Raw genomic sequence first — 24,773 nt, forward strand, 5'->3', positions numbered from 1 at the left:
ACTTTCCATACCCTGGCTGTAGGCAATTAAAGGCCTACATTGAATTGGTGGATTAAATATAACAATTACAGCATGGAAACAGGCCATCTCGGCCCTACAAGTCGATGCCGAACAAATTTTTTTCCCCTTAGTCCCACCTGCCTGCACTCGTACCATAACCCTCCATTCCCTTCTCATCCATATGCCTATCCAATTTATTTTTAACTAAATGTTGATTAGTTTACAGCAAACTAAATTGCGTTTTAAATCATCAATATTGATATGTGCAGCATAAGTTAGTTCCACGTAACAAAGACTTGACAATTATGCATTTTATTGCTATTAAGCATTCTACTGTGTGGAATACTACGCTTCCAAATAATCATTGACATTTTACTGAAAATTTTAATATGCTGGTAGTTTACTTTAGATGAACCATTTTCAGTTATTATAGACGCAAAAGACTGTAGTAACTCAGACAGTTGCTGTCAGACAGTATCTCTGGAGAAAAGGAATAGTTGATGTTTTGGTTCAAGACCCTTCAGAAGAAGAAAACGTCTTCTATTCCTTGTCTGTCCTGCTGAGTTGCTCCAGCTTGTTGTGTATATCTTCAGTTTAAACCAGCATCTGCAGTTCCTTCCTACACATTTTTGCTTATGAGTTTGTTCAAGAATGATTCATTAAGAGCAATTATTTAGAATAGCCCATATATAAATAAATGATGAAAGCAAATAATTTTGCAGAACCAAAAATAGAAGTAAAATGCATCAGCTTGATTATGCCAAACTGAAAAGAATTAGCACTTGTTTTTGGTGATTTAGTGCTATACGCATGTCCACAATTTACCAAATGCATGTCCATTTGTAAATTCTGCAATAGCTCAGCTACTCCTCAAGATAACTGCGCAATCCAAAGCGTATTAAAAGATTATGCAATGGTAGAGAAGGCTCATTGTGAGAGCCCATGGTATTAGAGGGAAAATAGATGCATGCAGGAAAGGTTGGATGAATGGCAGAAGGGGGCTTCTTCTGCTTGGCTGCCAGTGACTAGTGCTATTCTGCAGGGATCGGTGTTGGGGCTGCTATTTGTCACGTTGTATGTCAATGATTTGGAAGATGGAATTAATGGCTTAGTGACAGTTTGCAGATGATACGAAGATAGGTGGAGGAGCAGGTATTGTAGAGGAAGCAGGGAGTTTGAAGAAGGACTTGGACAAGTTAGGAGAATGGAAAAGGAAGTGGCAGATGGAATACAGGGTAGCAAAGTGTGGAGTCATGCATTTTAGTTGTAGGAATAAAGGCATAGACTATTTTCTAAATGGGGAGAGGATTCAAAAATCTGAGGTGCAAAGGGACTTGGGAGTGCTGGTGCAGGATTCACATAAGGTTAATTTGCAAGTTGAATCAGTAGTAAGGAAGGCAAATGCAATGTTAGCATTTATTTTAAGAGAATATAAAAACTGGGATGTAATGTTGAGGCTTTATAACGCGCTGGTCAGACTGCATTTGGAGTATTGTGGGCCGTTTTGGGCCCCATATCCGAGTAGGTATGTGCTGGCGTTGGAGAGGGTCCGGAGGAGGTTTACGAGAATAATCCTGGTGATGATTAGGTTACCGTATCATGAGCTTTTGATGACTCTTGCCCTGTACTCACTGGAGCTTAGAAGGATGAGGGGCCACCTCATTGAAAATTACCAAATAGTGAAAGGCTTGAATGGAGTGGATGTGGAGAGGATGTTTCCACTAGTGGGAGAGTCCAAGACTAGAGGACAAAACCTCAGATTAAAAGGACTTACCTAATATGTTTTATTATTAATGTTTAATGTTTTATGTGTCATTCCGATTTAATTGTCATCCCGTTAATTCCCGGGATGGCGGCACTGTCATATGCTGATAGAATGGAGCGGCTGGGCTTGTACCCTCTAGAGTTTAGAAGGATGAGAGGTGATCTTCTTGAAACATATAAGATTGTTAAGGGTTTGGCAGGAAACATGTTCCCGATGTTGGGGGAGTCCAGAAACAGGGGCCACAGTTTAAGAATAAGGATTAAGCCATTTAGAACGGAGATGAGGAAATACTTTTTCTCACAGAGATTTGTCAGTCTGTCTCAGAGGACGTTGGAGGCCGGTTCTCTGGATACTTTCAAGAGAGAGCTAGACAGGGCTCTTAAAGATAGCAGTCGGGGGATATGGGGAGAAGGCAGGAACGGGGTACTGATTGGGGATGATCAGCCATGATCACATTGAATGGCTGGCCCATTCCTGCACCTATTGTTTATTGTCTAAGTCCTGATGAAAGGTCAGAAGTACAAAAATGCTGAGAAACTATGGAAGATTTTGAGGGGTGGTGGAGGGACAAACCTCAAGTTTGAAAAGAGGAAAGGACAAAAAGATGAGGTCCATGACATGTAGAAGTTAGGAGAGAATACATAACAAAAGTGATAATGTAGATGGGTAAAAAAGTGATTGCATGGAAATATAAATAGGAAAATCGAAGTAAGTGAACATTTTGAATGCAGTAATATGACTGCAAGATGTGGTAGTATCCCTTGACCTCACATTAAATTTCACTGGAAAAGAATATGAGGCAGAGGTAGACACAAATTGCTGGAGTAACTCAGCGGGACAGGCAGCATCTCTAGAGAGAAGGAATGGGCGATGTTTCGGGTCGAGACCCTTCTTCAGACCCGAAACGTCTCGACCCAAAACGTTGCGTACTCCTTCTCTCTAGAGATGCGGCCTGTCCCGCTGAGTTACTCCAGCTTTTTGTGTCTACCTTCAATTTTAACCAACATCTGCAGTTCTTTCTTATACATATACGAGGCAGAGGGTGAGAGGAGAACTTAAGGGACAAAAAGCCCGGAGTCACGATTGTAGCAACCTATAGTTCTGGAAAGCTGGTCACAAAGCAGGATATGGATTATCTGACGTAAGGGAGTTTTGTCTTTTGGGTGCATCCTCGGTGGTGATGGTGGTGGTGATGGTGGTGGTGATGGTGGTGAAGCCTCGGTGGTGGCGGTGGAGCCTCGTGGAGATGGAGTCTCCGCGGTGGTGAATCCTCGCGAGTCGACCCGTGTTTGGCGGTCGATGAGAACGTTGGGGAACCTCCGTGAGGGGGGGGAAGAGGGGAAGAACAATGATGACCTGGAGTGGGTGGGGAGGGGGGGGGGGGGAGAACAAATGAGGAGCCGGCGTAATTTGTAACTCTGTCAGTGCCGTAGGTGGCCTTTATTTGTATACATTGGGTATGCAAGCATAGAATCTCACTGTGCCGAGTCACATGTGACAATAAAATATTCCATTCCATCCATCTTAAGACTTGCACCTGTAATTTTCCGCTGTGCTGATCACAAGACATCAAACTGAAATATTGCCTCTGCTTCTGCCGCTTGACCTGTCAAGTAATCTGGCATTTACTGCTTTTCTATTCAGCCCTAATATATACAAACCAACCACTTCAAGAGTTTAAAGCTACAATCCGATCTATTTTAAGCCTCCATTTCTTTGAGAGCAATTATGCTTTTGAACCTTAAATGTACAATCTCTAATTGTTTTACATTCAATTGTCCTAGCAACCTTATCAAAAAGACCATTTGCGTTCCCTGTGGGCATTGTTTACTGCATGTATACATTTAACAAATGATAGATTAAACCCAAAGGTCTCTTTCCCGACATATTTTTGCAGACACCCTTTAGGATAATATTCAGACACGTATACTTGTCATTATGACAAACAGCAATGCATTTCTGCTCAGTAAATGCCAACATGCGCACCAAAATGTAGAGGTATATTTTTGTACCACCAATCAAATAAAATGAACTCAGGCCTCGATTACACAATTAACACCACAGTGCCTTTGTAGACCTTGCAGAGATACCTGTACTCAGGGCATCCTCCCAGGTGGCACGTGCTGGCGACGCACTTTTTCCAACGGAGCCGCTGCCTTCAAGGAGCTATGCAGATTCCGATGGTGGGTGTCAGCCGTGCGGTCCTGATGGGGATGCCCGGCTTCTACAGGGACTTGTTGAGAGTCTGGAACCTGGTTACTGTCGACCGCCCCCCCCCCCCTTCCGGTGGAGGGTGACGGCCCGGGCGTGAGAGAGCCCGGTCCTTGTCCCGCCCCACGGGTGTCGGGGGGGGGGGGGGGGGGGGGTTCAAACATGTGGAGCACTTGTGGTTGAGCAAACCCCCACTCAGCCAGAAGTATTCGTCGGACCCAGGCACCGTAACCCATCCCGGGAGCCGGTCCCACACAGCTCGAGCCGTGTTTCCTCAACACCCTTCATCTCCCTCCGAGACGCAGGGAGGCGTGTCCTGTACAGACTCCTCCTCCATTCCCTGCACTTCCTCGCCCTGGTCCACCGTCCGGACATCAAGTGGCGGTCGGTGTTGCCTTCCAGTCGCGATGGGGGTCCCCAGTGGTGGTCCCTCTACGCAGGGATTCCCCCCTCTACATCGGGGACCTGGGGTGAAGGGTATTACACTGAGGAGTTCCCTGCAACCTGTTTCTCTCACGGTTCACAGACTCACCAGCCGCCTGCCATGTTTGCGGGCTGGAAGAGTCTGTGTACCACGTGTACATGGAGTGCGTGAGGCTACAGACACTGTTTCAATACCTAAAGGGGCTGCTCCTTGCCTTCTGGCTGCATTTTTCACCCACCATCCTCATCTTTGGACACCCTCCGCATAGGGGAGAGGGTAGGGCTGAAGATGTCCTGGTTGGTTTGCTCCTGGGCCTGGCCAAGCTGACCATCATGGCAAGTCACAGTGCCAGGCGGTAGAGGGCTCTGGGGTTAAGTCCGTGCCTGGGTGGGGTTACAGAGGGACTACGCCCTGTCCACAGGCACCCTGGGGGATTTCCGGGACCGCTGGGAACCGCAGGGGATTGAATGCATCCTCAATAAGGATCGTAACATAGTTTATTTAGGATATTTGTTTGCCTTGTGTTATGGTGGTGGGTTCTGGCTTGTTTTATTGTAGTGTAAATATTATTTTTTAATAATTGAATACATTTTTTGATTAATTAAAAAAAACCAGTGCCTTTGTAGATTTTACACTAAATCAGTAACATAAAGAGAACATCCAAAAATTGTGGTTTCTTTTAACCTAGTTATTTAAACATCAATTGTAACCAATTCTACTTTATGCCAGTATTTATTAATACCGTTGTTTAATTATAGGTTCCCATGCCTAGCGATCTTATGAATTGTTAATTCTGGTCTCTCTGCACAGCCATTTTAAGCTCTACTTATGTCTACGGACATGAGTCTAACCTAGCTTGGTAGTAACGGCACAGGATCCATTTCACTCTTCAGCCAATTTTATCTCCACATTTTCTTCATCCCATGATTAAAAAAGAATGAAAGCTGTGAGAAAAAAAAAAGTGCTGGAGTAACTCCGCAGGTCGGGCAGCATCTCTGAAAAACATGGGTAGGTGGCATTTTGGTTTGGGTCCTTCTAGCCAAATATAGTATTCTAACATTGTGTCCTTGATTCTATAGGTGAGTTGGTAATGGTAGGACGTGGGTCAGTTATTTAGTATTTCTGTAGTTCATTGTTTATTTGGTTCGAGCACCATCAGATTGCATGGAATGGGCCGTATCAACCACTAATTAGTGCTGGAAGCAAAATCAAGGCCAGTAGCTTGGAAATCCAGAGGTAACCGCGAAGAACACATGTTGTCAGGTCTCTGAGGTGCTCCACACAAGGGTCAGAGATGAAAGTTTCTGAAAACACTGGTGGTCAAGGCGGCTCACAATTTGCTAATAGAAACATAGAAATTAGGTGCAGGAGTAGGCCATTCGGCCCTTCGAGCCTGCACCGCCATTCAATATGATCATGGCTGATCATCCAACTCAGTATCCCGTACCTGCCTTCTCTCCATACCCTCTGATCCCCTTAGCCACAAGGGCCACATCTAACTCCCTCTTAAATATAGCCAATGAACTGGCCTCAACTGCCCTCTGTGGCAGAGAGTTCCAGAGATTCACCACTCTCTGTGTGAAAAAAGTTCTTCTCATCTCGGTTTTAAAGGATTTCCCCCTTATCCTTAAGCTGTGACCCCTTGTCCTGGACTTCCCCAACATCGAGAGCAATCTTCCTGCATCTAGCCTGTCCAACCAATTTAGAATTTTGTAAAGTTTCTATAAGATCCCCTCTCAATCTCCTAAATTCTAGAGAGTATAAACCAAGTCTATCCAGTCTTTCTTCATAAGACAGTCCTGACATCCCAGGAATCAGTCTGGTGAACCTTCTCTGTACTCCCTCTATGGCAATAATGTCCTTCCTCAGATTTGGAGACCAAAACTGTACGCAATGGCAAGGCTCTTAACAGCACTGGTATGCTTGCCTTCATCAGTCAAGGCATTGAGTATGAGAGTCGGGAAGTCATGTTGCAGCTTTATAGCACTTTGGTTAGCCCACATATAGAGTACTGAATGGAGATTATGATGTAGACGATTTGGGGAGGATGCGGAAAAGATTTACAAACTGCTGCCTGGATTAGAAGGTATTAGCTGCAAGTAAAGGCTGGACAAATTTAGATTGCTTTCTCAGGAGCATCAAAGGCTGAGGGGAGACTCTCAGTATAAAATTATATTGAGACTCTCAATATAAAAATACGAGAGGCACAGATAGAGTGGACAGTGAGGATCTTTTTCCCCAGGGTGTAAATGTCAAAGACTGGAGGACATTGTTTTATGGTGTGAGGGGCAAAGTTTAAAGGAGATGTGCTGAGCAAGCCCTTTTTTTTAAAAAACATAGTGAGTGGTTGGTGCCTGGAAAATGCTCCCAGTGGTGGTGGTGGAGGCAGATATGATAGTAGCATTTCAGATATGGGGCCGGCGATGGAATCACACACAGATAGAGGAGATTAGGGATATGTTTCACAGCAGGCAGAGGAGATTGATTTAACTTGGCCTCATGTCCGGCAACAAACTTGTGGGCCGAAGGGCCTGTTCCTGTGCTGTACTGTTCTATGTTGGTTGGGAACATGTTGTTATATACTGCCTATTATTTGCAAATGGATTAGAAAATAAAAATTACACTCTGTTGATGCTTATCCTTTGCAACCACATCCTGCATTTGTTGGCCCAAGAACAGCCCTGATTCACCACAGCCAACCTTTGGGTGTCTGCTAATCCAACAATTGCAACCAGTAAATCATGGTTCTAACCGTCATTCCAAACCAGCAAGTGGTTGTGTGGGAGGGGGTAGGGTGTGGGAGGGGGTATCACCCCCTCCCATTAGTATGGAGCTTTTGCATTTTTCAGCTTGAAATTGTGCAATCTGGTGCATACTGTAGTGAGTCTTTTAACTTACACTTGAATGCAACATTTATGCTTTAAATTGTATTAGCTATGAATAAGGTTAGGCTAAATTACATTCCTAAGTACATTCCACAGTAGAGCCAGGCTCTGGTCAACAGGTGCTGCACATGAATGATCTTAGTGTATTCATGTATGGAAATCAGATTATAATCAAGCACTTGGCTCATGTTGACCAACCTGGGTCTCACTGCACACCTGGTACTACTCCCGACCCTGACTCCAGTTGTATACCTTATCTCATTCCTGATCCCGAGTCCAGCCTTACACCTGGCCCCCCATTCTACCCTGATCATAGCTGCTTACCTGCTTAGGTTCACACTGCTGAACACTCCCATTGTTCCAGCTTTGACTGCACACTTAGTACTATTCCAGACCTTGACTCTGGATGCACACTTGGCCTTGCTCCAAGCCCCTCTGCACTGACAATACAGCTGGCCCACACATAAAGCCCCATATCTGACCCCCTGGACTTAAACTACTACGTTCAAGTCCACAGGTGCTTAACCAATGCAGTAGTCTTTTATGGGGCACTTCACAGACCAAATTTTGTTGATCAATTGGTTGAACACAATTTCTCATCCATAAAATTATACTCACACAGCTGTATAAGTATTCTGTTACCATTTCCTTCATTTTCCTAACAAACTGTCCTGAAGTCATTTTCACCCCCAATATTTTCAGTATTTTGCTATCTTCCTCTCAGCTGGGGCTTTTCCGAAATGCAAAGTCCAATAACTATATATTTAAGCAATAATATTCTATTTAATGTGATCCTGAGAGTACATAATATTTTCTGTGGTATTCATAAAACAACAATGATAAAAAGATCTTTGTTTTGATTGCACTTCCCAACATGCATACATTATTATATTACAGTTAATATGTACCAAGTGCATTTTTTTGTTCCAATGCTCCCCATCCCCAATTACTTTTACATTGAAGTGATTGGAATCCAAGTGAAGTTTAAATGGCATCAGAAAAATAAACCTCCGGAATGGATGATATTCATTACATGGTTGGTTGGAGTCAGTATCAGCGTAATTACTATATTAATCTTTGAATCTTCAGATGTCCTGGTTCAAGCTAAAACTAAAGACAAATAATAACCTCCTCCCACATTCCCCTGCAAGTATCTCAGTCACTCCTTTAAAATATGCCCCTTCTTTGAACAAGCTCTTAAACATCACATCTGAATCAGTTTCCATCTGATTACATTCCTTGAGGATGTTCTTATGTTCATCTATGTGTTCAATTAATAAAACAATGAGATTGGGAACATTTCTATTCAATCTGTCGCAGGAATTGGGAGGGGGGCAGGGGGTTAGAAATAGTCAGTGTGGTACACAAACATAATAGTTGAGTGGCAAATGACAATAGTGCTACCTTCCCAATATTTAACTGAAGGAAATAATGGGTTATCGCGGCTGTATGTTGCATGTCATTTTAATATTACACTTATCCCATCGCCTGGATATTCTGGATTAATAAATTAAGGTTTTGTCAATTAATTACAAATCAGGCTAATTACAAATCAATAACATTAGCCAACTCCGCTGAGCATTGAGATCCAGACATCATGGACAACTGGTCTCAGATCTCAACTGACATCTGGCAGTGCTCTGCGTCTGAACCGCGGGCCACGGAACGTTTTTGAAAGTGGGGGGGGGCTGAGCGATCACTGGCCTTGGGGGTAACTGGCGAGGGAGTGGAGCGACCGAGTGGGGAGGGGAGTGTCTCCCTCCCACGGTAGGAACTTTTTAAAATTTGGTATTAAAATCATGTTTTAGTGCATTGTAGAAGAATGATTTCAATGTATTTTGTTTGAAGTATTTTTAAGATTTTTAAGGGGTAACCTTTTCCATACATAGGGTGATGGGTGCACGGAACAAGTTGCCAGAGGAGGCAGTTGAGGCAGGGACTATCCCAACATTTAAGAAACAGTTATATGGATAGGACAGGTTTGTAGGGATATGAACCAAAAGCAGGTAGTGTAGCTGGGATGTTGGCGAGTGTGGGCAAGTTGGGCCGAAGGGCCTGTTTTCACATTGTATCACTCTATGACTACATTATACCTCCACCATGTATGAATGCTTCAAAATGAAGTGGTCGAGTTTTAGTTCCATATACTCAAGCATAGAAACATAGAAAAGGTGCAGGAATAGGCCATTCGGCCCTTCGAGCCAGCACTGCCATTCAATATGAACATGGCCGTTCATCTAAAATCAGTACCTCTTTCCTGTTTTTTCCTCATATCCCTTGATTTCGCTAACCCCAAGAGCTAAATGTAACTATATCCTGAAAACATCCAGTGAATTGGCCTCCACTGCCTTCTGTGGCTGATTCACAACTCTCTGGATGAAGATAGTTTGTCCTCATCTCAGTCCTAAATGGCCAAACCCTTATTCTTAAGCTGTGTGATCCTTGGTTCTGAACACCCCAACATCGGGAACATTTTTCCTGCAGTTACAGTAAGTGAAAATCTAACGGAGAAGCAGGATGCTTTCTCCAACCACCCCCCATTTGAAGGCCACTATCTTCCACCGCTTCGACGCAGTATTTGGTACCTCTTTCCATCAGCCACTGGTTGTCCTCCAGTATGCACCGAGCCACAGCCTGGTCTATGCCAGTCACCAGGGCAAATTCGGCATAGAGAATCTTACGGCAGCGGCGCAACGCTTCCGACACCTCCAACAGCCCAGGACTCTTGCACCGAGGCTGCTCCATGGCTGGAGCTGCAGCGAGCAACTCGCCAGCCCGGCAAACACAAGCCAGCCCGGCAAACACAAGCCAGCCCAGCAAACACTCGACAGCCCGGCAAACACTCGACAGCCCGGCAAACACTCGACAGCCCGGCAAACACTCGACAGCCCGGCAAACACAAGCCAGCCCGGCAAACACAAGCCAGCCCAGCAAACACTCGACAGCCCGGCAAACACTCGACAGCCCGGCAAACACTCGACAGCCCGGCAAACACTCGACAGCCCGGCAAACACTCGCCCGCCCTGGCTCCCTGTCCGCATCCGTCCCCGCCGCTGCTTCTACTTCCATCCCTCCCTCCGCCCGGGCTCTCCAACACACGCGGCCCATGCAGTTGATATTAGTTTTGAAATTCTCGTTGATCACAGTATTTCTCATGACAGAGCATGGGAAATTCTGTGATCAACATGGGAGCATGAGAATTTGGCGAAATGCGCGATTCTCACGCTCAATGCATGAGAGTTGGCAGCTCTGGGTATAGAATCTGGTATATAATTAATTAATGTCCTGACTGAATCCAACCCTAAATGCACATCAGCTGAATGAGCACTGTCAACAATACAGAGCTTCAGTAAGCCAAGTTCATGTCATGAAAATTAGTCCGCATGTCTCTGCAGTGTAAAGGAACTAAAGCCTTGTTTGTGAGTTCTTGCGACCTTGAGTTCTTGAAATGCAGAAGTAAGGATTTTAATTTTTTTTTTTTTTTTTTTTAAATTGGCTCCACTGATTCTATTTTGGATGCAATAATCCATTCTGTGCTTTCATCCCAATTCGTTTGTTTTTCAAGCTTTAAAAAAAAAAAAATGTTTTCAAGAATCCCTTACATTCAAAGTGAGCAGAATAGAGGTGTTTTTAAAGAGTTCTAATATTGTTTCTGATAACTCACACTCTTTCCTTGAAATAGAGTACAAGGCGGTGTAGGGATTCATAGACTGATCATTTCATGATTTCTCAGAGAACTAAACACTCCTATATATGTAACAACCCGCAGAAGAGTCAAGTGTTTCATGCTTCCATCTGGCTCCAAAAGCAATCTATTTCTGGGAAAATAATGTTTATTAATAAAATCTACTCTTAAATGGTAGCTACAGCACCGATGCTTGTACAACTGAATAAAGTACCAATGTTAAGGGCCGTCCCACTTTCACAACCTAATTCACAACCTCGGCCGAGTTTGCCCTTGACACGTACTCGCAGCATGGTCGTCATAAGGTCGTAGGGCTTAGCAGGTCGTGATGCTAGCCGTAGGTACTCGTGGCATCAAGTAGGTCGCGGCGTTTTTTACTAGCCTGATGAAAAATGTCCACGAGTAAAAAAAGGTCGTGAATTAGATCGTGAAAATGGGACAGGCCCTTTAGCTGACTAACAGTCAGTAGGCCTCTGAATCCTATTTTCGGACCTCATGGAAAGAGGCTGCTTGAATTTAGCAATGTGTTCAATTACAACGGTGCACATATGACATTTACAATCTATCTGTACTGCCTGCTTTGTAGATGAGCTTACAGTACCCACAATGGCCTCATCAGCTACACCTGAACCCATAAAACTGGAGGAAATGCATGTCATCCTCTATCCTGAGCAACTACTTTAATAAACAAACATCTCCCTCATGACATTTTCTGAATAATTTGCAGTTTTGGATCCCACTCTTAATATTCCAACTTGACTTATTAATTTCTAAGTTCATTGCATTACCCTTTAAATGAAGTTCCATTTTACAACATTTATTGAAATTCAGAAGTAATCTCCTTAATTTTTTTTTACCTTCGTTAATTGGCTCCACTGAATTTTTTTGGATGCAATATCCATACTTTTCCTTCATCCCAATTTATTTGTTTTCAAGCTTTTTAAAACTTTTTTCAAAATCACTTGCTTACATTCGAAGTGAGCAGAATAGAGGGGATTTTGGATACCGATTGGGTGACATCGTAAAGTCATCAATGGTATATTTTGAAGGCAGAATAATTATATACTCCAAAAGGCTGAAAATCATCAAAAAATCCAAGCTGCCAGAGGAGGTAGTTGAGGCAGGGACTATGCAAACATTTAAGAAACAGTGAGACAGGTACATGGCTAGGACAGGTGTGGAGAGATATGGGACAAATGCAAGCAGGTGGGACTAGTGTAGCTGGGACATGTTGGCCGGTGTGGGTAAGTTGGGCCAAAGGGCCTGTTTCCACACTGTATCACTCTATGACTTTAATCCTCATCAAAAACGAAAACAAAAAATGGACATTCCCCATATATTAAGTATCATCAGGTAATGCAGCTAATGTTTCAGGTCAATAACATTCATCGAAACCAGTTGTTCTACAACATAAACATCAATGCCACCTGATTTTTTTGGTGGCAAGGACACACAAGTGGGACAGGCCCTCTACACACACTAGGGGCAATTTTACATTCATACCAAACCAATTAACCTACAAGCCTGTACATCTTTGGAGTGTGGGAGGAAACCGAAGATCTCGGACAAAAATCCACACAGATCACGGGCAGAACGTACAAACTCCGTACAGACAGCACCCGTGGTCAGGATTGAACCCGGGTCTCTGGCACTGCAAGTGCTGAAAGGTCGCAACTCTACCCCTGCGCCACTATGCAACATATTTCCAGAATCTTGCGTTTTTATTTAACATTTCCCGTTTTGTTTTTGTAATGTGCTCACGATTACTGTCCGACAGGTTGACGATACATCTATTTGTAATTTAGTGGGATCCAAAACTGCAAATTATTCAGGAAACCAAATGTGGGTGATTGGTACTTTGTAAGCAGTTTCTCAGGATAGAAGATGACTGACATCCCCTCCATCTACTGTGAACTGAACTAAAAGCACAATCAAGCTTTGGCAACTCCTGAGGGGGAACATCCATTACTATAAAACAGTCTATACCCTTTAGAAATTGACATGGCAATCTCTTAAGTGCCACCCTGGAGTGAGCCAGCTGTTTTGGTACTATCGAGAGAAAAATTCCATGGGAACATATCTTCACCTATAACATTGGATTCAATGGGATTTAGGGTTTTCCATTTTGTAAAATTAACGATACACATGATTTTCTAGGATTCTACCCTCTCCTTCTACCCACGTTACAAGATGACAAAGGGATTCACTACAGTAATGTACAGTTTGGCATGTGTAATAATGAAGCAAGATCATTCATATTTATGGTCCCTCAACAATCCCTTGAAGATTGCTTCATTAATTTTGCAACATATTTACCTAGGAGAAATTACAAAGAGAAATAAGGGAAGCAGCTGTACTAGTCATAATATTGGAAATTGTACTACAGGTGCACAACCTTTTATCCGGTGTTCCAGAAACCGAAAAAGTCCGAAAACCGGCCATTTGTTTCCAGGATGTCGTCTGCGCACCAAATCTGCGTTTGGCGCCAAACTTGACCCGAAACGACCCACGGTCAACCCAGGTCTGTACTATGCTTAAAAGCAAGATCATTCATATTTATGGTCCCTCAACAATCCCTTGCTCCAAATCCAGCGCGCCCGCCCGCGGCCGAATTGTGGGAACCAGCCTCCTCCCGCGGGAGGAATGTAAACTTTACCCCAGTCGAGAGGCGGGGAACGTCAATGCTTACCGGGTGGCTGTGCTTCATTAATTTTGCGACCCAACATTCGCGGATGGATTTAGCCGCGCCTAGGCTCCAAGACGGAATTACACGCTCCGGAAGAAGAAGGCGGCCACATAACGGGGTAAGGCATTGCCCGCTGTGGTATCCCAGCGCTAGTCTGGATTTTGGAGCCTCGCAGCCAGGGGTAGTTGGCTACAAAATTGACGGAGACCCCAGCTAGGTTGGGATACCAGGTAGGTAGGGGATAAGAATTAAAGGGTTATAAAATCCCTGACTAACTGACTAACATTTATGCAATGATTCTCCCGGTTCCGGGGAGGAGGCAACACTTTTCAAGCCGCCCGCGCTACCTACCTAATCTATCTAAAAATCTTCCATTCTGAAATCCGAAAATGTCCGAAATCCGACAAGTGTCTGGTCCCAAGGCTTTCGGATAAAAGGTTGTGCACCTGTATTATAACTTATAGGGGTTATAAATGATTTTATTTTTATTATCGTTGAAAACATTAGCGATGTAATCATGTATCATAAATCATGATTTATATAATTTCCACTATTACCCAGAGTTACAAATATGTTCAGTTTTCACTGACATCCGGAGGTTAATTTTGTGTACAATTTGGAAATCACACATAATCACTTGGTACAGTAGCGTTACCTCCACATCATATTGAATGGTGTTGATGAGGACCAATTCATGTGAGCTTTTATTTATTGATATTTCCTGTCTGGTTACAAGGCTGCAGAATCATGTTGTTCCATGCTCAATGGCTGGTTTCCAGAGGCTTGAAGTATCAGTGCATGTGAAATTGGTTTAATAGAACATCGTTGCACAAGCATCAATAGAAACAATTGAACGATTGACGGTCAATTTCAAAATCAACTCCCTTACATAGTGTCCTGCAGTGAAACTGGCAGCCTTGGTTCCTTATGAGACAATGGCATCTGATTACTGTGGGGAGATTGCATGAAAACAGTTTATTTTCAAAAGTGGTTCTCCTTTGAGATTAATAATCCTTGTAGGGTTTTGTTTGTATGTGTGGGGTCTCTATAAAACTGAATGCCTAAAACCCAGGAGGGGGGTGCTATGCATGGAAATAATCCTTGATGCAACCTCGAAATGCAGATACATTTTTCAGATACTTTCGATAAATCAAAACTGTACCAAACTGTTTCAGTACAACCCTGAAGATTGCTTTTTGAACTGTGGCCTTGCACTTATACCCTCCTGGAACACAAACAGCTAACAGATACATTTGTGGAAGTCACTGTGAAATATTTTATAAAAATATTCCTCCATCAGACAAGTGTAGAAGTATTCCAGCATACGAAAATGATCTGCAAATATTGCATTATAGCTCTGGGAACTAACTGTCCATTCCCAATTGCATAGCATTGAAAGAAAGAATGCCGTGCAAAAAGATTTCTAGGGGAATAGGTGATAAAACACTAAATGAAGTATAGGATCAATGCCACTAATTCTCAGTTGCTTACTGCAATCATTTCAACGATGTAGCTGTGGTTACAATATAGTTAGTACAGAAGCCGACTTGCGTTTAAGCTTACCGATTGACACAATGCAAAATCAGTGAGGAGGAGCGGAGGAGCGGAGGAGTGGGGGGGGGGGTGGGTGGGGGAGAGGAGGCGCAGAAAATATGAACATAAAAGAAAGGATTGACAGTAAAACAAAGACAGCTGTTCCGCTAAACCCATTTCACACTATCATGAGGCACACATCTCATGACTTCAAGTGCTTCCCATCTGCTCGGAGCTACACAATATTTCTTGTTGAGACTTTCAATAAACCAAAGGAAAAATACTAAAGGTCAATTCAAGGAATTAACGGCTTTGTAGTTCCTCTTGAACAATAAAGAATGCGGCTGGGACATAATGTCCTACTGCCTTTTCCATTCACAAACTCATACATCCCCCTTCTTTAACGCTTGCATTGTATCAATTCGTTTTTCTCAGATTTTCTTTTCATAGATAATCAAGATTTGTTAAAGCAGTTTTCAGTTCAAAAGCTCAACGTCAAATCTCAGACAAAATAGATATCATTTCCTTGGGACAAAATGCCCACAATATCTTCTTGCCCAAGACCCACAAACAAGGCTGTCTTGGCATCCAATGTTTCAGCCTGTTCAAACACCAACTGATTTATGTCCAGTCTGAAGAAGGGTTTCGGCCCGAAACGTTGCCTATTTCCTTCGTTCCATAGATGCTGCTGCACCCGCTGAGTTTCTCCAGCTTTTTTGTGTACCTTCGATTCTCCAGCATCTGCAGTTCCTTCTTAAAAACTGATTTATGTCTTCTTATCTCGATTTAATCCTTTTGCTCTAGTCCAGTCTGTTCTCACTTACATCTGTAACACTGCTGTTGGCCTCTGCCACATTAACAATTTCTAATATCCTGGTCCCAGTCACTTTATTTACTGACAGGTAAACTATTCTTCGCTATTTCATCCATACCAGCATGGTATAAGGGACTTCCTTGAATAGCTCCTCATGTCCAATATATCCATTAGCTCGACTAAAGGCATCCTTACTTTGAACAATTTCTTCATCAGCTCCGTAGACTTTTTACCAAATCAAAGGTGCAGTTATGGGACCTTGTATGGGCCCCCAAGGTATACCTGTTCCATGCCGACCACAAAAAGATATTCTTTCAATCCAACTTGATCTCGCTGTCAAATCACTAGCTGCATTGGTGTGGTTCCTGCCTCATATAGAGCTCAAAAAATGTCATTGCTTTTGCTGCCACTATCCACCTTCACGTCCATCTTCCTTCCGTCCAGTTCAGGAGGCAGCTTTGTCGTAAACATCCATTATAAAGCGAGATTCCCACAGTTTTCTTGACTTTATCTCCTGCCCTCCTATAAAGTTGCCATTTCATTTTCCAAGTTCCTCAGCTTAACCTGCTACAGGTAACTTGGGATTTAGTATCAACATTCGTGATCAAGATAGAATCAATGCTGCATTTTGCCAAGATTAGCCTCAATGTCAGAGTTGCAGAGCCACAGGCACACGTTTGCATATCAGAAACACAGTTTCCCAAATGTGTGTTCAACAACCAGCTGACGGCAGGAAGCAGCATTGTAGAAGGTCAGAACAATGTTTTAATTAGCCTTAAGTAAATAAGTAATGGTGCAATATCCTTTCACTAACCCTAGAAAATTCTGCCAAAGAAAACACTATCCATTTTAAAACCAATTCTAAGACAACAATGAACTAAAAGAGATTAGAACCATACAGTAATGAAATAGGCTCCTCAGACCACTAAGCCCATGTTGTCGGTTTATACAAATCAAACAATGATCCTATTTTATTCTCTCCATGATCTACTCATTATGGCATACAGCGGCACGATGGCATAGGGGTAGAGTTGCTGCCTTACAGCGCCAGAGACCCAGGTTCGATCCGGACTACAGGAATTTGTCTGTACAGAGTTTGTACATTCTCCGTGACCTGCGTGGGTTTCCTCCGACAACTTCGGTTTCCTCCCACACTCCAAGGAGCACAGGTTTGTAGGTTAATTGGCTTGGTATAAAAATGTACAAATGTAAAATTGTCCCTAGTGCGTGTAGGGTGGTATTAATGTGCAGGGATCGCTGGTTTGTGTGGACTCAGTGCGCCAAAGTGCCCGTTTCCACACTATATCTCTATACTAAACTAAAAGCCCTGTCCCACGGTATGAGTTCATTCCAAGAGCTCTCCCGAGTTAAAAAAAAATCAAACTCGTGATAAGCACGGAGAAGGAATGTAGCGGGTACGTCAGAGCTCGGGGACATCTCTTAGCGCTAACAGCTGATACTCGGGAAGACTCGCTAACAGCAGGTAAGCACGGGAATACTCGTGAAGATTTTGCAACATGATGAAAAATGTCCACGAGAGCCCCGAGTACCGACAAGTGGCTATTACCATAAATCGGGAGGACTCGGGAGAACTCTTGGAATGAACTCGTACTGTGGGAGAGGGCTTTTAACTTACCCACTAAACTAAACTTACTTACAGCGCCCAAATATACTACCAACCAGTAAATCCTCAGGATGTGGGAAGAAGGTAGAGCATCAGAGTTAGCCCAGATACTCACAGGGAGAACATGTAAACTCCATACATAGCTGAGACATCAGGACCCAGGTTAGTGCATTGAAGCAGCCCTACTAACTATGCAACTGTGCTGCCAAGTCTTCTAAAAGTCAACCAGCAACACCAGTAATGATGTTTAAGATTATCAAGTTGGAATTTCCAATTTCAAACTGGAATTAACCTGTTGTTTCCACCAATGGGAGATTAGGATGAGAGGTCATAGTCTCAGAATTAAAGGACGTTACTTTAGGAAGGAGATGAGAAGAATTTTCTTTAGTCAGAGGTTGGTGAATCAGTGGAATTCATTGCCACAGAAGGCTGTGGAGGCCAAGTCAGTGGACATTTTTTAGGCAGAGATAGATAGATTTTGGATTTGTACAGGTGTCAGAGAGATTGAATGGCAGAGTAGACTTGATAGGCCGAATGGCCTTATTCTATTCCTATACCATATGACCTTATGACTATTCTGCAGCAAATCATTCATTTTGATGAATGAATATTACCGTAGGTACCAGTGCCTCAGAAATGGATTGATTTAAGATGAACTGCCTAGGTTAAGCTCAGAACTGCAAAATGCTTTGTTACATGTCAACCAGATTACTCGTGTGCCAAAGCAAACTGCTGATAACTGCTGTACTAATCATGCAAGCTAGAGGTACGGTTTGGAGAAATTGCCACTATCACATGGAGAGATTGCTTGAGCCTTTTCTGTTTGTCTGATGATATTAGACTGGAATTCACAACGTCGGAGTAGGTTGTTTGCTGCCAAAGGGACGTCCGGAAAATGGGATGCTTTTAAAAGTGTGATAGTGGGAGCATAATGTAAGCATGTTCTTGCTAGAAGCAAGGCTTCAAGGTCAGTTTATTGTCACGTACCAATTAAGCTACAGTGAAATTTGAGTTACCAAGGGCATGGCGGTAGAAATACAACACGCTGGGGTAAGAAAGTGAATGAGATAGTTCTGGCAAATAAGATGAAGGAAATCCCAAAGGGATATTATATGTATATTAAGAGAAAGGGGTAACCAGAGAGAGAATAGGATCGCTCAGAAATCAAAGTGGTCATCTATGTGTGAAGTCACAGGAGATGGGCAAGGTCCCCAATGTATATTTCTCCTCTGTTATTACTGTGGAGAAAGATACAAAGACGAGGGAACTTTAAGCGAGGTGTGTTGAGGATAATCCAAATTGCAGTTGAAGCAGTGCTGGATGCCCGAGGGTGTATGAAGGAAGATAACATCTTATGGGCCTGAGGATATATCCGAGGAGACTGTGAGAAGTTAGAGAAGAAACTGTAGGACCAATGGCTAAGAATAAGAATCAACATCAGACACAGGTGAGGTGCAGGAAAGCTAGAGGCTAATGTTGTGCCTTTGTTTAAGAAGGGCTGCAAATAAAGACCTCAGAATGATAGATCAGTGAGTCTAACATCTGTGGTAGGTAAGTTACTAAGGAGAGAATTCTCATTTGGAAGGATGGGGATTGATTAGGAAAAGTCATCATGGTTTTGTATGTGGGAGATAGTGCCTCATGAATTTGATTGAATTTTTGGATGAAGCAACCAAGAAGATTGATTAGGGCAGGGAGGTTTAGTTTAGTTTATCGTCACATATACCATGGTACAGTGAAAATCTTTTGTTGCGTGCTATCCACTCAGCAGAAGGACTATACATGATTAGATTCAAGCCATCCACATTGTAGAGATACAGGATAAAGGGAATAACATTTAGTCCAAGATAAAGTCCAGTAATGCCCAATTAAGGATAGTCCAAGTGTCTCCAATGAGGTAGATGGTAGCTCAGGACCGCTCTCTAATTGGCGATAAGAATAGTTCAGTTGCCTGATAGCAGCTGGAAAGAAACTGCCCCTGAATCAGGAGGTATGTATTTTGACACTTCTGTACCTCTTGCGTGATGGGAGAGGGGAGAAGAGGGAGTGTCCGGGGTGAGACTCATCCTGGATTATGGTGGTGACTTTGCCGAGACAGCGTGAAGTGTGGATGGAGTCAATGGAATGGAGGTTGCTTTGAGTGATGTTCTGGGCTGCGTCCATAATTCTCTGCAATTTCTTGCCGTCAATGTGTTCCTGAGGTAAGACTTCGTAGAGATCTCCCTGACAACACTGACCAAGCACTACTGATTGGAGACGAGGATTTCTAACAGCCTCTCTTTACAAACAACTTTCCTGCTGGACTCCTCATCTCCCATCATTGAAGCAGCGCTCTCCAGCGATAGGAAAATTGCCCTTTAAAAGACTAGCTGCCAGTATGCAGCTACAAGGACACATGCAACAGATCAACACATCTGTACATGCTTAAGCTGACACAGCATTTCTTTTGAGGAAAGCCTATCATTTTCTATTCTTAGGATTCCATTATTCCAAAGATTGGAACTGTTACAGGAGAATGGAAATAGCTTCAGTATATCTTGCAATTCTGTTTTGGTGCAATGTGAAGGAGAGGAACTCCAGCGCGAATAATTTGCAGGTTCGCTATTTCATTGAAATGCTGCATATTCGCTTCTCCGCTAAAAATGCATTCTCCCTCTGGCTTTCTGATGCATTTAAATGTGCAGAGATACACAGGTGATAGTTAATCTCAATGCTCAGAAACAAATTCAATGCACAACAAACCTGCTCAATCTTTAGCTCCTTACTTTGATTTATTGAGGCCGAATAATGACCTGTAAATCTGATTGTCGGGTTATCTTGGTTGGATAGGTTTCACAAATGACACTGTTGCATGGTGCTACTGCCAGTCCATAGTATACCAAACACAGAAAGTGAAGTAATGGATTATTTGACACCAGTTAAGGCACAATTATGTTTTTTTCTCTCCGTCGAATGCTATGGCTGATTGCAACTTGCCTGATCTGTATGTCGACTAAATATTTAGGTTGGTTATATAAAAGACAGAAAATCTGCTGCATAATTTATGCCAAAACTAAAATTAAAATTATCAGGTTTTTTTTCACCTGTGATCTCCATTTTCTGGAATACTGAGAATGCATTTTACCATATATGTTTATATCATGTTGGCCAAATAGGAGTGAACTCATATACACAACAAGGAACGCAATTACCTACATAATTGAATTATTAATATTTAATTGAAGTGATTTAAAATAATAAAGCTGTTTGAATAACCATAATAAAATGAAAAAAACATAAATTTCCATATGTGCCACAATAGGTTGCAGTTATTAATATAGCCGGAACAGACAATTTTGATTTAATAAAAATAATTATCCTAACATTATTAATTTCAAATCCATTTATCAAATACAGTGCCCTAGCAGTTTAGTTTAGTTTAGAGATACAGCGTGAAAACAAGCCCTTCGGCCCACCGGGTCCGCGCCGACCAGCGATCCCCGCACATTAACACCATCCTACACCCACTAGGGACATTTTTTACATTCACCAAGCCAATTACCCTACAAACCTGTACGTCTTAGGAGTGTGGGAGGAAACCGAATATCTCGGGTCACGGGGAGAATGTGTAAACACAGGTCACGGGGAGAACGTACAAACTCCGTACAGACAGCACCCGTAATCGGGATCGAACCCGGGTCTCTGATGTTGCATTTGCTGTAAGGCAGCAACTCTACCGTTGCACCATCGTAACTAGGGTTTCATCCCCACCCTCATTTGCTGTGCAAGACACCATTGGTTTCCACTCTGATGTGCAGGTTACTAGGTTAAATGGTTACCGTTAACTGACCCATGGTGTAGGTGGGACACGGGAGAATCTAGGAGAGGCGAAGGGCTAAAATAATGGATGGGCCAATTGATAATCGCCACTGATGTGGTGGGCCAAAGTGTCCGGTTTCTGTCGAAGGTAGACACAAAATGCTGGAGTATCTCAGCGGGACAGGCAGCATCTCTGGAGAGAAGGAATGGGTGACACTTCGGGTCGAGACCAGTTCCTTCTCTCCAGAGATGTTGCCTGTCCCACTGAGTTACTCCAGCGTTTTGTGTCTACCTTCGATTTAAATCAGCATCTGCAGTTCTTTCCTACACATTTTGGACCCGTTTCTGTTCTGCATTCATCAAAAATGCTTATTCCCAACGCTCACTTGTTTGACACGGATTTAAAAAGGTACTTTTCATACGTCCAAATGGCAGCAAAGGAACTAATCCATTTTTATAAGTGGGCAAAGTACTTTGCAAAGTTGTATATCCTTGGGCTCTGCTCTGAATAACTGTATTTATAACCACTACCAGCTGGGTTGTGACAGGAGAGAAGTTGAGTGGAAATTATGCATCATGAACTAGGGTGCAGTCTTGAAGAAAATATTCAATCCACAAGGAGAATTTTTTTACATCTTTGAACTTGTGTATTACTCTACTCTAGATGTTACACACATGTGCATTACATACATGCCCCGGAGACCCGGGTTCGATCCTGACTACGGGTGCTGCATGTACAGAGTTTGTACGTGACCTGCATGGGTTTTCTCTGGGAACTCCGGTTTCCTCCCACACTCCAAAGCCATGCAGGTCGATTGGCTTCTTATCATAGTAAATTGTCCCCAGTGTGTGTAGGATAGTGTTAGTGTACAGGGATCACTAGCTGGCACGGACTCGGTGGGCCGAAAGGCTTGTTTCCGCGCTGTATCTCTAAACTAAAAAGTAAAAATACATCCAAAACTGATGTACACTTCAGGGGTCAGGTGATGCTGAAATATTGGTGACTCTTAAAATATAACACCTATTTAAACGTTAAAGAGGAGATTTATTCAGTCCATTCTTTCTTGTTGCATCACTTGTTGATTTCTGCAGCTGGGGAGGGGGTTGGCTTCAGGTGAGGACTGTCAGGGGACAGTGGGGGGGGGGGGGGGGGGGGGGGGGGGGGGGGGGGGGGGTGGCAGTGTCCTGCATCCCGGGGAGGGGGATGGCTTCAGGTGGTGGGTGGGGGGGGGGGGGGGGGGGGGGCTTTCTGGAGGGTTCATATGGCTGTTGTGGGCCGAAGGGACTGGTTTCCAGAGGGCTAGTTTGAACATTGTGGGCTGAATGGATTCTTGAGCTAGTCCTGCAGCTGGGGGCAGGGAGGCTTGTAGTGGGGGCTGGAGGGAGCATTCTGTAGCCATGGGAGGGGGACGGCTTCAGGTCGGTTCAAGGGGGGAGGGGGGGGCGGGGGACGGCTTCAGGCAGGGTCCAGTGGGGGGGGGGGCGGGGAGGAAGTGCTGCCGTGGCCTGCCTCCCGGGGGGGGGGGGGGGGGGGTGAGGTGGGAGAGGGCAGGGGGATGGAGGGGTGTAGACGGGGGTGGTGAGCAATCCCCCCACTCTCACTCCTCACTTCCCCAGAATCTCGAGTTTGCAGCAGTCGGGCAGGCTCTGTGCTCCGGGCCACCTCCGCGCACTGAGCGGCTGCTGGACCCACAGATCACTTCCTCACGGCCTCCGGGGCTTTATTCTCCTCGCCCCCGGAAGGGGCATTACCTTCATAGTGACTGACAGGCGAGAAGACCAATCTGCTGATCTCCTGATTTTTTTTAAACCTTCATAACATTTTTAATATTTCACTGATCGGAACAAAACTTGGTGGTTTGGAGCACCGGAGGAGAACGGTGAGTAAGTGGGCGAAAAAAATCTCAGCTTTATATACGGTAGTGTTTTTGTGCAAATTTAATTACAACGCAGACCGGAAGTGGGATAGATAGAGAGAGCAGAGAGAGAGAGTAGAGAGAGAGAGATAGAGAGAGAGAGAGAGAGAGAGATAGAGAGAGTGAGAGAGAGAGAGAGAGAGAGAGAGAGAGAGAGAGAGAGAGAGAGAGAGAGAGAGAGAGAGAGAGAGAGATAGATAGAGAGATAGAGAGAGAGAGAGAGATAGAGAGAGATAGAGAGAGATAGATAGAGAGATAGATAAAGAGATTCTGCATCGTCGTGAACATTTCTATGTTTCACATATGTACTTTGATGCCCTTATGAGATTCTTCTTATGTATAATCACCTGGCCCTTTATTGTCACCTACCCATCACTTTCCCTACCCCCCTCCCCCCACCACTCTCCAAATTAGATGCGAAACAAAAATCATTTTGGCTCCTCAGAGTATGACCAAACACAATTTGCCACTCTTTGCCCCAATGTCAGTGCTCACTGAGAGCACACTCAATGAGATGATTTATCTGTGCAATGCTCTCGTTGGAGGCAAAGAAATTGGGCCACGTTGTCCCGAGGCCAATTCTCACTGTGCACATCCAATACAACATAGCCTTCCAACCATAGCACTGAACAAGGACTCAGCAAAGTAAATGAAATGCTCATCGATATCTCTGGGTCCTTCACCACCTTCTAAACTATTCGATTTTCTGGCAGTCTTCCAATCGAATGCCTCCAAAATCCTGTTATTTCAATCCCCTTTTTGTGGAACCAATCCACTGACACCACAACAACAATCCATTGACTTCCCTTCTCTCCATCCCTCCTACCATCCAATGCATTGGCTTCATATCTCCCTTTAAGCAAAACAAAGCAAACATCCATTTGCTGATCGCAACAATGATTCTCTCCCCACCATCTCGAGTCCCATATGCGGTTCCAAAGATGATCTACCCATTCCAACTTTCCCCCCAAAATAATCTGGCAGCCCCACAACAACCCGCCAGTTTGGATCACACACCTCCTCTCCTCTATTTCCAACAATTTGATAACCTCATGGTAGGACTTTAGAGTTGGGGACAGAGGTGAATGCAGTTGCTATTACTGAAGAGAAGGTGCTTAAGAAGCTGGCAGGTCTGGTGGTGGATAGGTCACCTGGACCAGATGGACTGCACCCCAGGGTTCTGAAAGAGGTAGCTGTTGAGATTGTGGAGGCATTAGTAGTGATCTTTCAAGAATCACTGGAGTCAGGAATGGTTACAGAGGACTGGAACATCACAAACGTAACTCTATTGTTTACGCAGGGAGCGAGGCTAAAGAAGAAAATTATAAGCTGGTTGGTTTGACTTCAGTGGTTGGTAAAATGTTAGATATATTAGACAATGATTGGAAGGACATGATAAACTAGGCCAAAGTCATCATGGTTTTGTTAAGGG

At 43.7% G+C, this 24,773-nt stretch overlaps 1 protein-coding gene across 1 annotated transcript in view; it reads right to left on the reverse strand.

Moving 5' to 3' along the window:
* Nucleotides 1-24,773, reverse strand: part of LOC129703922 (kinase non-catalytic C-lobe domain-containing protein 1) — a 191,076-nt gene that overhangs the window by 161,991 nt on the left and 4,312 nt on the right.

Source organism: Leucoraja erinacea, chromosome 15, assembly GCF_028641065.1.
Source record: "Leucoraja erinacea ecotype New England chromosome 15, Leri_hhj_1, whole genome shotgun sequence".
In the NCBI taxonomy this organism is placed as follows: Eukaryota; Metazoa; Chordata; class Chondrichthyes; order Rajiformes; family Rajidae; genus Leucoraja; species Leucoraja erinaceus.